We start from the raw sequence: 13109 nt of genomic DNA, 5'->3' as shown, positions 1-13109 counted from the left end.
GTTGTTCACAGTCTCCTCGTATCGTCTCGGCTTGTGCAAAATCTCATTCTTTCGAGAGTTTCCATTCATGGAGTTTGAGGATATGGAGTATCTTCGCACTGTCATAATAATGTTTTCTGCAAGAATAAAGCAAAAAGGCATGCATTATATTTGGTTTTTGATCAGTTGTAACCAATACTTGACTGAGAATGACTGTTTTGAAAAAGACAAATGCATCAATCTCTGCATCATTCCTGTTTTTTTTTCATTTATGCATTTGTCATGAATGATCAGGGCTGGACATCTCTGTCCCCTGACGTCTACTGTCCCTACAGAGTTTAGCTACAACCTTGTTCAAGCACACCTGAACCATAGTCTTTAGGATTGCTTGAAAATTACAGACAGGTGTGATTGATTAGGGCTGGAGCTAAACTAGGTGTTTACACCACTCCATATACATTTGAAAATGCATTTTTTCCCTTTACGTTTTGTCCTTCTGTCCACAATGAGACAGCATTTTTGTCCTGTGAAAATTAAATTAATTCTGAAGATGCTCTCCCAAATAAATACATGTAAAAAATGTTTTTACATTGTAGTGTGATCTGTGAAAATTTAAGTACTTGAGAATTGACGCGTTTAGTCATGTGACACATATTGTACCCATAGATATCTATGCTATTATGAAAATTAACCATGATTTTACTACAAATAAAACCAAAAAAAAACATGGTTACTATACTTAAACCATGGTAACTACAAATTGACCATGGTTTTGGTAGTTTAATGATGGTATTTGTAGTAAAGTTTTTACAAATGGCAATTAATACGTCAAACAAACATGATTACTACACTTTTACTATAATAAAACTATTGTCAATTATCGTAAGAGCATGATTATACTGCTATGAGCATATTATGTGCTCCTCACTTTAAATGTGATACTAAAGATATGCTACTTTGTACAATCTTCATATTACGTTCCTGCATAGATGACATGAGAATTACGGTTTAGAACCAAACATCCCTAGTAAAAAAGAAATTTATTTAAAATATATTTATTTTACACTAAGTATAGTTTAAATGTATTAACATATTTACTGACATATCGCTTGAGACTTCCTGATATATAAATTATATTTAAACTTTATTATGCACAATGCACATTTCCTAATATTAAGCCTAAAATGTGTTTTAACCCTTTAACTGTCACTCCCATTTTTTTAAAGGAGACATAAAAATGCACTACCCAGACTTTAATTTTTATAAAGCATGAATGAAAACATTTTGTAATATGATTTTGATTTACATTTTCCGGTAATGCAATGTCTGATTTTAAAATGCCTGTCTAACACAAAAATATGGTAAAATATCTATTTAGGAGTCTTAGACCTTTCCAACGATGTATAGTTTGTCATGATTAGATTAGGATTTATTTGTAATATGATGAAGTAAACTTAGGCATCCCACCTGGGGGATGGTGACAGTTAAACGGTTAATGTCATTATTAATTCGGATTGTATAATCTTTGAACAATATCAGTATTTAAATGTCAAATATTTAAAGTGTACCTAAAGAATAGTTCCACGTTAACACAATCAGATAAACTCAAGTGTATCTTTAGTTGGATTTCAGCACTACTTCCACACAATTGAAGTGAATTTAGTACAAAATTAGTTGGCTCCAATTTAGCAGACTTTAAGTACACCAGTTTAGTATGCTAAAAGTACAGCTGAAAGGTGTTTTTATTAACCCTTTAACTGTCACTCCCATTTTTGAACATGGACATGAAAATGCACTGTCCAAACGTAAGTTTTTGTAATTCATTAACAAAAACATTTTGTAATATGAATTTGATGTACATTTTTCATGGTAATGCAATGTCTGATTTTAAAATGGTTTTCAAAGGATGAAGTTTGAGATTTTACATTTTTAAATGGCATATAATTTCTTATGATTTCTAAAGTGTGATAGGGAAAAAGGCAACGAGGAAAGTCTTGGTGACACAGGTCAGAACTCATGTTTTGATGTAGATTTTAGAGATGCTTGTCATAAATTAATCTATTACTTTTCCTACATAATCTGTAACACAAAACAGTGGAAAAGTATCTATTTAGGAGTCTTAGACCTTTACAACGATACATAGTTTGTCTTGATTATATTAGCATTTATTTGTAATATGATGAAGTAAACCTAGGCGTCCCACTGAGGGGACGGGTGACAGTTAAAGGGTTAAGTATATAAGTAGTGAATGCATTTGTAGTATACTTAGCATAAAATAAATGTCATTTAAAGGGGTCATCGGATGCCCATTTTCCACAAGTTGATATGATTCTTTAGGGTCGTAATGAAAAGTTTATAATATACTTTGATTAAAAAATCTCAATGGTTGTGTAAAACAACACCCTTTTTACATTGTCAAAATAAAATCACCCTGTTGTGGTCGATGTTGCTTTAAATGTTAATGAGCTCTGCTTGCCCCGCCCCTCTCTTCTCTCTGTGGAGTGACGAACCTGTTTACTTTAGCCGCGTTTAGCCGCTAAACTTGCTACCTAGCACATTATTAGGAAAGGTGACTACAGAGATTCATAAAAAACCCTTATACTCACTTCTGCTGTAAGTGAAGCTGGATCATGAATGATTTGCGAGAACATAGACGCGTTTATGTAGATCGGGAGGTGCATTCCCTTCACAAACAAACATTATCCACTGCATCTTCAGCGGCTCAGATGTCGGGAGTAAATGACGACCACTATGTTCATTATTACATCCAGCAACCCAACACCTCAGTCGCTCAATCTGAGATATTGTTGTCTAACTTACATCCCAGCTCTGGCATCAAAACAATGGAGGTCTGACTGTTACAGCTGATCTGAAGTAAGAGCTCATGTCAATCAACTATCGTGGGAGCGGCGTCTGTTGCTGTGGCGGCACAATGACAGGCATTTAAGATTGGCTCAATTGAAAAAGGGGATATTATTTTTACAGATTAATTAAAAACCACTGCATGGATTTTTATCATTACAGGGTAGATTTGTACATACACTGACAACACACATTAATGTTCAAACAACATGAAAAAGTGAACTTTGCATCCGATGACCCTTTTAAATACATTTTAGTATATTTATTTTTTACTAGGGATGGCATGCCGATTGAGTGTGACATGGACGCACTAGTAAATGGTGGGATGTTTTGCTAATAAAATGATCGTATAACAGCATGAAAACATAATTGCTTCTGGTCTCAGTATCATCCCTGTTTATTATGTTTTACACAAGTGCAGTACGATGATTTTAGCATTTTCTGACATTTCAGTGTGGATGAGAAACCTTTGGAAAATGCTTGAAAACATATCTAGATTAATGCAGATGCAGCCTAGATCACAGTTTCTAAACCCTGCCTCAGTGCCTACTATGGCATCGTATTTAAACAATAGGAATTACTGTATATGCACAATGCAAAAACATAAAAAAGTGCAATTATGTAAATATAAAATGTCTGGTTGCTTCTTAAACATTCTTCACCTGGTAATGCCCAAGTTATTAAAAATGACTTTATTATTAGTTAACATTGAATTTTTTAAGGGACATTCTGAATACAAGTAACTTTGCAACTACATGTAAACTTCAAACCCAAACCCTGACCTTACAGTGTACTAACTGTCTAATGAGTTAGTTGACATGTTGTTAAAAAGTTACTTATAGTCAACAGACTATTTCTGAAGGGAACAATCAAAATAAAGTTTAACCCTTTTATAGTCATGTATACTGCTTATTTGCATTTCACAGAATTGAAATGTGGCACATGCTTATTAAATCTTGAGTAACACAAGCTATTTACTGTAACACTTTAGTATAGGGACCAACTCTCACTGTTAACTAGTTGCTTATTAGCATGCATATAACTAGCATATTGGTTGTTTATTAGTACTTATAAAGCACATACTGATGCCTTATTTTGCATGACTATATTATACATCATCAACCCTACCCCATACCTAAACTTAACAGCAATCTTACTAACTATTAATAAGCAGTAATTAGGAGTTTATTAAGGTAAAAGTCATAGTTAATAGTGAGAACTTGACCTTAAAATAAAGTGTGTCCTTATTTACCTTTGTACTGTCCTTCAAGTTGTGGTGCGGACACGTTTCGTCTCAGGCTGGCGTGGCTCGAGCTGTCCTGTGACCCGTCCTTCTGCTTCACTGAGTCCAGGGCTGAAGCGGGCCGGTCGAGCTGTCCGCGGAGTGCTTTGTTTTCGCTCTCAAGCTTTCTGATCTCATTCTGCATTTCTGAGATGACCTGCGCAAAGCTCCGTCCGCTCTCCATGCTTCCAGACTATCCGTCCATTCGAGTGAAGCATGAAGAGTCCTCTTTCAAGCCCTTATACCGGACCTCTCCCACAGCGTCTTTCAATCTCAGTCCAAATCTTGTCCCGGGGAGATTATGTCGCCTTTCACCACTTATACAGCTGAAAGCGTTCAGGCGGTTGGCCCTTTGGGCCTCGGGATGATGTTTTATTAATCACAGACAGAGTGTTGAGTTTCCTTCGTTAGCTTTGCCCGGAACAGTGCATACAGAGGTAAAATAACCATACGAAGTAAACAAAATAGACACAGAGCACTTGGATGCAAGAACATCTTGATTAATTTTCTTTCTCTGAGAGGACAAACGCAATTAAGTTGTCATCGGACAGAGATGAAGATGTGCGATAGATTCAGCGGTAACTGATGCGCCTCCCTAGGAGCTTAAAAAATTCATCAGGTCAGTCAACAAGAAGCAACAAATCTAGGATGGAAAAGTTCCCCATAAGCATGTCCTTATTACATGTCGTCTTCATGTCTCTCTGAAAAGTAGAAGTAACATTTGATCATGTTGCCATTTGATAATGGCTTACATAACTAATATTTATACTAACTGTACTAATCTATACTATCAGATGTGATCCTTTTCACATACTGTCTACAAATGTTGTTAAAGGTTTCAGCATTGTGCATATAGAATAAAGTTACACATTTATTACAGCTAAATCAGTCAGTATCTAAATATGTTTGTTCAAACTCATTCTGTTTACAGTTCCAGGAGAATTGCCAATATCAGTACCACAATAAATAAGGATTAGCAACAGAAATGTTGTACACCTCTGAAAAGAGAGGAAGAGGCAATCAATGAAAACCAACCACAATCATTGAGTAATTACCTGTAATTAGCACCCTTAAAGAAATGTTTGTGTTATTCATACACCATTATCCAGTGTCATTATGAGCTCAGATGAATATGCATTTAGCACAGCAGCATGAAACAGAGGTTAAGGATATTGCCCTTTAGTTATAGCACAGGCACAAGAATAAAGACTATGGTGTTTGAGTCTAACAAAGAGTTCATTCTAACGAATACACATCAAATACAAGTGCACAACAGAACATACAATAGGGAAAATTACAGAAAATTGCCCTAATATACATAAGCACAAAATATCTAAGCTCAGTATGCAGTTGTTGCTGCTTTAATGTTTTTTTCTTTTCCTTTCCACACTACTGTGATCACAGTTTAATCAAAGACAACATAAGGTACTTTAGAACATTTCCATATTTTACAAACAAGAAATGCTGTACTTATTTCTCTGTTCTTTTTGCACACAAGCTAATAAATAACATTATAACAGAGCAATGAAATGTATTCAAACTATTCATTTCATCCATTATGAGATCAAAACAAGGTCAAAACTATTTTCACTTTCAAAATTATTTTAAAAAGTATGATTTAGATGTTTTTGTTTCTTCCTCGCCATAGTGCCAGAAACACAGACATATATGTTTGATATTGAATACCAAAACATTCTCTCTGTGTTGTTAACAGAAATGAGCCATCTGATTCTCCAGTGTGCACACTAGACTCTGAATCATGCATGAGGCTGTCTGTGTGGGAGAGAAACCCTATCACCCAAACACTGATATCCATGACTTGAAATGTGTGCTCTGAGTGTGTGCAATGGTTGTGATGACAACAGCTGATTATTGGGAGGCAACCATTCAAAACAAAATTAAATTTTGCACCATCTTTGAGTGACATTTTATCGTTTGTAATTTTATTATTTATTTTACAGTACATAAATCCAAACCACACATAACTTATCTCAAAAATATGTTTTACAACTCTAAAAAATATGTTTAAAAAATATATATAAAAATATTTTTTATAAATATACAAAAATACTTCTACAACTCCAGTTAAGCTTGCTAATCTTTGCTATGATGGGGCCTGAAACCTAAATCTGTGATGCTGTTATCGGTTCGGGTACATTCAACAACTGTATTTCTGATATTTTCTATTTTATCACTTAAAAAAAAAAAGATCATGAGGTCATTACTAAGCAGCTCTGTAATAATCGGTCTGGGGTGATTGTTTGTGATTATTTTGTCATCTTAGAATTATAAGGTTCTATCTGCATTCTGAGCACTTTTGAAATATTGAGCTTCAAAGTTTTTGCATTCAATAGACTTCTGTAGATAGAACCATTTTTTTTTTTTTTTTTTAAAAACGGCAGGAAATATACACAGCTTACAAAAGAAACATCACATAATGTAAATGAGTTGTCAGAATATGTGAATATGTGAATAACTCAATTTTGACAAAAATGTCAGATAGAACCATATAATTCTAAGGTGATGATTTGTAAACTTACCACTGCACTAAATAATAACCTAGGATTTTTTGGGGTATTTTTGAAAGATACTTGGACCTGGCATCTTTTCAAGTCTGTCTATAACTAGACATAATGTCCTTCCACACACTTCTGAAAACCTCTAAATTATTATTTTATCAGTTATTAAATTTGGTCAAGGTTACGGGTTTCTTTCTTGAGAGCATGAGTATGACTGTTTCAGGACGTTTCTCTTTAACCTTTTTTAACCTGATGGGAGCAACAGTATCTATCTTTCCATGCAATGTGAAATACCTCTAGTTCTATCATGACAACTCTCAGAGGGATTGGCATAATGTACATGACAATGTTAATGTATTTGGTCTTGGCAGAATATCTGCTACATTGCTGCTGCTGCGACAGAGCAGGTACCAAGACTCGCTACTGGCAATACAGCCACACATGCTGCTGTGAGCATGTAAGAAATACTGCTGCTGCACATATAACACATATGAATAACCCCCATAGCGTACATGATCACCCTGTAGCACAGGAATAGGCAATGTCTGTCCTGCAGAGTTTAGCTCCAACTCTACACTGTAAAAAAAAAAAATTAAAAAAAATCTGTAAAATTTATGGTAACAAACAAACAAAAAAAAACAAACAAACAAACAAAATGACAGTTGTGGTTGCCAGAATTTTACCACAAAAAATACAGTAGCAACATTTTAGGTTTTACAGTTTTAACTTAAACTTAACATAAATACCGTAATTTCATTAACTGAAATTATGTTAATATACCCACCTGTTGAAGTACTGAATACACTGATAACCACCAAAAGCAGGGGGTGATGAGAAACTCACATAATGAACCAAAGCCCATCACAAACAGCTTTTAAATGTTAACATATATAGAAGGTGCACAGTGTCATTTACACAAACACTAAACACCATCATGGTAACACACACAAAACTGAAATAATGCAATAAACATTAATTTAACAACATTAGATGTAACACACAACCCTAGTGTTTACTTTCATCTCTATAAGTAATAAACAGTGTCTTACAGCTCACAGAATCCGTAAAGTGTGACATCCACGATTGTTGACGGACACTGCCGTATTAGCAAAGACCCAGCCCTGAATGATCTGCACGCAATCCGCCATCTTTATTTTCATTCTAAAGCATTTAAAACAAAGTCTTTGTTTAAAATCAGCACTGAAGTACGAAATGCTGTCTTATTACAGCTATAGAAGTTGTTCAGTCCAGAGCAGTGATTGATTTTCTGCTTTTAATTTATTGTTTGGGTCATATCAACAGTGTAGACCCAAACAGCACTATAGGTACCAGTGTTGGGGGTAATGCAAGTTACGTAATATTATTACTTTTTCCAAGCAACTAGTAAAGTAACGTATTGCTTTTTAATTGACAAGAAAATATCTGAGTTACTTTTTTCAAATAAGTAATGCCAGTTACTTTTCCCCTCATTTATTGATTGAAAGCTCACCTGTGCCCATGTTGAGAGAAATCGGGAGTAAGATATTAGTTCTAGACTAAATGTAAACATCCATTAATTCATCTCACTCACAAAAAACAGATTCAGTATTCCTCAAAATGAATAAAAACTGTGAAATTCAACTCAGAATATGATGCAAACCTTCAATAATTAAATATGTTAAATAATACAAATATCCTTTATGCATTTAATACCATTTTATTAACCGATGTCTTTGCTGCCGACCTTTGATGATCCAATTTAACCATCCTAATAAGCAAAAAATACTCAAGATAATCTAACATTTATTTTCCTTTTTTTACTGCTGAAGTTGATAGAGTTGATATTTTTTCTTCTGCTGTCTACTGTACATAAGTGAATTTACGTTTCTCAAAGCCTGAGGCTTTTGGTGTGAAAAGGCTTTTACATTTGCCAAAAATAGAACTTTTTATATTGAAAACAAAGAATCAACCCCTGCCCAGATATAGAAAGTAAAGTAACGCATTACTCTCCATAAAAAGTAACTAAGTAATGTAATTAGTTATTTTTCAGGGAGTAACTCAATATTGTAATGCATTACTTTTAAAACTAACTTTCCCCAACACTGATAGGTACTGTATATTACGCTGCTGTCACTTAATGCACAATCTAATATAACAGCCTGGTCTCATTGTTTATATGTAGGTATTTGTACGTAACATTTACAAGCACAAAGCATACAATTTTCTTTCCTGGTTAAATAAAGGTAAAATGAAAATTTAGAGGTATTTCAACATTTACAACGTACAAATCGTTATGTTCTTTTAGCTAAAAAAGCTAAATATTTATGCATTCTTTATCATTAAGATATTTGTATCAATGCCTTTTTTCATTTTATCAATAGATTATTTACATTTTTAGACCCCTTAACCTAAACCTATCCATTTTATAGTGAATATAAAAGGACATAAAAAGTTTTTGACTGAAATATGCATGGAAATGACCATTTTAGTAACAATATAACATTAAATATATTTTATAATCGCTAATCCCACTCCTACCTCTAAACCTAACCATAACTATTTCTGTACAGTATAAAGAAAAAAAAAATGACAGACAGATAAATGCAATTACAATTTTTTATTTATTGCAAAAATGCCAGAAGCAGTACCAAAAGTAATCCAAATGACGATGCGTTGCAGCCGGGGCGGACTGGCCATCGGAAGCACCGGGAGAATTCCCGGTGGCCTGGCAGACAATTTAGCCCGCTGCCTTCCAAATGCAGGTCAGTAACATCTGTAAATAGATTATTGTAGTTTTGTCTTTGTTTACTTAGTTATTAATAGCATTAACTGCTAGCTAATGTTAGCAGTAGCAGTCAATTGCTGCAAAAATAACGAAAGGCCAAAATTACAACTGTAAAGAGTAGGAATTTCAAAGAGGAGGAATATTCACATAATTTTAAAACAGGTTTAGAGGGAGCTAAGGCAGACAACAACGAAACCCTATGAAAATTAACAATGGTTTTGCTACACTATATAATTTCACCATGGTATCTGTAGTAAAACTCTGGTTATACAAATGGTAATCAATCTGCCAAAAAAAACATAGTTACTACAGTGGGTACGGAGAGTATTCAGACCCCCTTAAATTTTTCACTCTTTGTTATATTGCAGCCATTTGCTAAAATCATTTAAGTGTATTTTTTTCCTTATTAATGTACACACAGCACCCCATATTGACAGAAAAACACAGAATTGTTGACATTTTTACAGATTTATTAAAAAAGAAAAACTGAAATATCACATGGTCCTAAGTATTCAGACCCTTTGCTCAGTATTTATTAGAAGCACCCTTTTGATCTAATACAGCCATGAGTCTTTTTGGGAAAGATGCAACAAGTTTTTCACACCTGGATTTGGGGATCCTCTGCCATTCCTCCTTGCAGATCCTCTCCAGTTCTGTCAGGGTGGATGGTAAACGTTGGTGGACAGCCATTTTTAGGTCTCTCCAGAGATGCTCAATTGGGTTAAAGTCAGAGCTCTGGCTGGACCATTCAAGAACAGTCACAGAGTTGTTGTAAAGCCACTCCTTCGTTATTTTAGCTGTGTGCTTAGGGTCCTGTTGGAAGGTAAACCTTCGGCCCAGTCTGAGGTCCTGTGCACTCTGGAGAAGGTTTATCGTCCAGGATATCCCTGTACTTGGCCGCATTCATCTTTCCCTCGATTGCAACCAGTCGTCCTGTCCCTGCAGCTGAAAAACACCCCCACAGCACTGTTGGGACTGTATTGGACAGGTGATGAGCAGTGCCTGGTTTCTCCACACATACCGCTTAAAATTAAGGCCAAAAAGTTCTATCTTGGTCTCATCAGACCAGAGAATCTTATTTCTCACCATCTTGGAGTCCTTCAGGTGTTTTTTAGCAAACTCCATGCAGGCTTTCATGTGTCTTGCACTGAGGAGAGGCTTCCGTCGGGCCACTCTGCCATAAAGCCCCGACTGGTGGAGGGCTGCAGTGATGGTTGACTTTCTACAACTTTCTCCCATCTCCTGACTGCATCTCTGGAGCTCAGCCACAGTGATCTTTGGGTTCTTCTTTACCTCTCTCACCAAGGCTCTTCTCCCCCGATAGCTCAGTTTGGCTGGACGGCCAGCTCTAGGAAGGGTTCTGGTCGTCCCAAACGTCTTCCATTTAAGGATTATGGAGGCCACTGTGCTCTTAGGAACCTTAAGTGCAGCAGAATTTTTTTTGTAACCTTGGCCAGATCTGTGCCTTGCCACAATTCTGTCTCTGAGCTCTTAGTTCCTTTGACCTCATGATTCTCGTTTGCTCTGACATGCACTGTGAGCTGTAAGGTCTTATATAGACAGGCGTGTGGCTTTCCTAATCAAGTCCAATCAGTATAATCAAACACAGCTGGACTCAAATGAAGGTGTAGAACCATCTCAAGGATGATCAGAAGAAATGGACAGCACCTGAGTTAAATATATGAGTGTCACAGCAAAGGGTCTGAATACTTAGGACTATGTGATATTTCAGTTTTTCTTTTTTAATAAATCTGCAAAAATGTCAACAATTCTGTGTTTTTCTGTCAATATGGGGTGCTGTGTGTACATTAATGAGGAAAAAAATGAACTTAAATGATTTTAGCAAATGGCTGCACTGTAAAAAATTGCACTGTAAAATAACAGTAATTTACTGGCAGCTGTGGTTGCCAGCATTATACTGTTATTTTATAGCTCTCTACCGTTAATTTACAGCTCTTCATTTTTACAGTATGTTACCGTTATTATACCATGTGCTAACTCATTTTATTTTGGAAACCGATTGCTTCAAACCATTTGAGTTTTAAAAAAACTATTGTTTATATGGTGTTAGTACAGTGAACTTATTTAATCTGAGTCCACTAAGAAGAAATATTTCTTAATATAAACCCGCAAACACTTAAATTGTAATAAAGAAGCAATCGACTTTTACTCAAATCTTTATAGATTGTCATTAACTAACAATAGCACAAATTTGTGTAATAAAGTGCTTAGTAAAGAGATTGTCACTATATCAGCAATTCCACAATTACTGTCTTTAAATAAAGCAGCAAAACATCAGTACTTGTGGCTCATCATTGCCTGAAGCACAAGCTCTACTCTCCAGCACAATGGTGACCCACAAAACTAAATTAAACTGACAGATCTCTCTTGTACAAAAACACATCAGTTAGGCACAATCAAATATTTACTCTCCCTACCAGTTAATGACTTTGCATAATTGTTTTTCTATGAACATTCACTAATATTTTAGTGAAAATAACTTGATTTGCTTGGTAAATCTGACTGTTATGTTTTACAGTATATTACTGTTTTTTTCTTGAATTAACAGTAATCTACTGGCAGCTCTGGTTGCCAGCATGTTACTGTTTTTCTACAGTGTGTTGCCGTAAATTAATTACAGTTTGTTACTGTTAAATTACACTTCATGCTGGTTTTTATTTTCCATCGTACATCTTTAACCCTTTAAAACCCACAGCAAAATCCTCAGTTTTAAATGAACACTTATAATGTGTGAACACTACAGAGGGTTTGAGTAATACTGAATTAGTGCTGAAGTTAATGAGATAATTATATGATTGATCACGTTCTGATTGAGCATTAGTGATGAACACCAGCTGTTAACAAACTAAATTGCTGAATGAAAGAAAAACACAAGAACAACTGACTTCAGCCACAGCCTTAGATGACATCAACTGAAATAAAAGAAGACATTAAATCTCTCAAGATCTGATTAAACTCCTAAAACAGCATTACCAGCTTCAATTATTACCACACTGACTTTATTTCTGTCAGACGTCTACAGAAGAGAGTTGCAGAGGTTTAGGTTTTTTTTTTTTTTTTTCTTTTACTACCACAGTGGAGATCAGTGTTTACTTTAGTTGGGCTGTTGAACCTTGACATTTTAAGGTTAATTTTAGTTTAGTTGTTGTAATTGTGTATGTTTACAACATGCTTGTTATGAGAAAAAAAATGAATGACTAAAAGAGATCTAGAGTTGTTTATGGTGTCTTTTCTTTTATTGAATATTGATATGAAATTAAAAAAAAAAAAAGAACTGGGTATGCAGATGTAAAAAAGTGCTGATACCCAGCATGCATTGCAGCATGAAGCTTTTGATTGTCACCATTGTTGAGATTCATATGCTGATTCTTCAAGTCTCTATTTCCGTATAAATGTTGCAGTAGTTTTAAATTGTAACTATTAAATCCTTCTTTTCTGGTTGCCACATTATCAAAAGATCTCATGCTGTAACACACTGGGTGGAAAAAAATGCAACAACAAATAAACACACATTCAACGATAGACTCTTAATGAGTCTCGCAAGACTCAGAACCAGTTCAGTCGATGACATTCATGCCCAACTAGACATAGGTGACATCAACTGACCAGCATTGCTGTAACTATTGTATCATAAAAACCCAATTACAGCAAATATATCCATGTTTTAATGTCAAGAGTCAGG

This window comes from Labeo rohita, chromosome 15 (assembly GCF_022985175.1).
Source record: "Labeo rohita strain BAU-BD-2019 chromosome 15, IGBB_LRoh.1.0, whole genome shotgun sequence".
Classification (NCBI taxonomy): Eukaryota; Metazoa; Chordata; class Actinopteri; order Cypriniformes; family Cyprinidae; genus Labeo; species Labeo rohita.
Note: the sequence above shows the minus strand (reverse complement) of the source record.